This window comes from Lipotes vexillifer, unplaced genomic scaffold (assembly GCF_000442215.2).
Source record: "Lipotes vexillifer unplaced genomic scaffold, Lipotes_vexillifer_v1.1 scaffold815, whole genome shotgun sequence".
In the NCBI taxonomy this organism is placed as follows: Eukaryota; Metazoa; Chordata; class Mammalia; order Artiodactyla; family Lipotidae; genus Lipotes; species Lipotes vexillifer.
This window is the reverse complement of record NW_006773723.1, coordinates 3405854-3407979: the sequence shown is the minus strand read 5'-3', so window position 1 is coordinate 3407979 and position 2126 is coordinate 3405854. Positions and strand designations below refer to the sequence as shown.

At 41.6% G+C, this 2126-nt stretch overlaps 1 protein-coding gene across 1 annotated transcript in view; it reads right to left on the bottom strand.

The window, feature by feature from the left end:
- Positions 1-2126, bottom strand: part of PREX2 (phosphatidylinositol-3,4,5-trisphosphate dependent Rac exchange factor 2) — a 291490-nt gene that overhangs the window by 66951 nt on the left and 222413 nt on the right. The gene's annotated exons all lie outside the window — the stretch shown is intronic.

Genomic DNA, 2126 nt, shown 5'->3' with positions numbered 1-2126 from the left:
CAGGAATTCAATAAAATCCGTTCCAATGGCTTCTTTCCTTACAATAAAATCCGAAGCTCCACAATGGCCTACAGCCCTACATAATCAGACTCCTACACATTTCTCTCAACACCTATCATCCTTCTCAATGTGCTAGGATTGCCCTGGCCACCTTTGTCTTCCTCACACATGATAAGCTATTGCCATGACCTGTATGCGTCAATTCTCTGCTTTGGGAAAGATCTTCCCCCATATTCTGGCAAGGCCATCCCTCTGTGATTCAGGTTCCTTTCAAATACCACCTAAGGGACTTCCCTGGTGGTCCAGTGGTTAAGACTCCTCGCTTCCAGTGCAGGGGGCATGGGTTCGATCCTGGTCGGGGAACTAAGATCCTGCATGCCACGCTACATGACCAAAAAAAAAAAAAAAGAAAGAAATACCACCTAATATTTAAGTCCTTCCTAACTACCTGCTCTAAATGACCAACCTCCTACTATAGAAACCAGTTTTAGATTTTCTTCATTGCACTTTTCACTATCTGCAATACGTTGTTTATGGATTTATTTGCTCATTTTTTTGTCTTGCCCATTCTCACAAGAATGGAAACCTCATGAACATTCAGTGAAGAAATGGTACAGAATCAGAGCAATTGGAGGCATTTGATAATATCTGACACCAAACCTTCATAACGGAAAATTGGTTTGTAGTGTATAATGTTCACTCCCTTCACTGAGATGGCCTAATACAGTACAAAAATTATGGACTCTAAAGAGAAAAACGTCTTTGATTTAAATCCTGGTTTCACCACTTCTTATCTGGGTAAACTTGTGTAACTTCTCTTTAAAATGGAAATGATAATATGGAACTCACTGGCTTATTAAATAATCCATATAACTTACCTAGTATTGTTACTGACTTCTAACATGTTCTTAAAAATTGGTAGGTATTATGGCTACATTATATTTTCTTTTAAGTAGCAAATTATTTCCACCTATTCTTTGCTGTTCTGAAGAAACCTCTGTAACTGAAGTGGAATCCATTGTTTCAGCTTGTCCAGTACTCTTACCCTGTGCTTTTTTTTTTTTTTTTTTTTTTTTTTTTTTTTTTTTTTTTTTGCGGTACGCGGGCCTCTCACTGCTGCGGCCTCTCCCGTGTGGAGCACAGGCTCCGGACGCGCTCACGGGCCCAGCCGCCCCGCAACATGTGGGATCCCCCCGGATCGGGGCCCGAACTCGTGTCCCCTGCATCGGCAGGCGGACTCTCAACCACTGTGCCACCAGGGAAGCCCCCACCCTGTGCTTTTTGTGACAGCCCATTGGTCTTCTGTGATGCTAAGCCCACTTAGGAACAGGCACATGACTCAGGTCTGGCTAATGAGACCAGGTCCTTTGCTGGAACCTTTAGTTGTTGGGGGTGGGAGGGATGGAGGGGGCACCTTCTCTTCTTCTTTGAATGCAACACTGGTCTGTAGTGACCATCTTTACCCAAATGTGAAACAAGTCTGCCTGAAAATGAAGCCCACACAGAGGAAAGGAGTGCCAAGAAGAGACAGAGAGAGAAAGAATATCTTGAAGACCCATAGCCCTGGATCCAGCTGTGCCTGAAGCAGCCATATCCCCTGGATATACCTGTTAAATAAGCCAATCCATTATTTTGTTTATGCCAGTTTGAGTCTGGTTTCTGAAACCTGTAATCCAAACAATGCTTTCCAATAAAATATTAGCTTATTTATGTTTGTTTGTTGTAAGGCCTTTGTATGTTTGCTTCCAGATAGTAATTTTAAACCATGTGTCTTACCATGTCACTCTTCTGCTCAAAGAATTTAGTGATTTCTTATTTCCTTACGTTTGTTTGTTGTAAGGCCTTTTCTGATGTCTAATTAGTAAATAAACAAATTAACATCCAGAATAAAACGGCTTTCAGTGAAACTATTAAAAGGGCTCTGGGGCTATGAGGAACTAGCGACACCTGAGGGCTATTTTTTTAAGGCAGACATTAAGTGCTCCTTTAAAGAAATGGTCAATGTCAGCCTTTGGCTCGGAAAACCAAGAACAGATTGTTCAAAAGCAATCTCTGAGTCTTTGTGGTTACAAGTAACAGGAAAAATTAAGGGAGAAATTAACACCCTTATTCAAGAAATCAGCAGG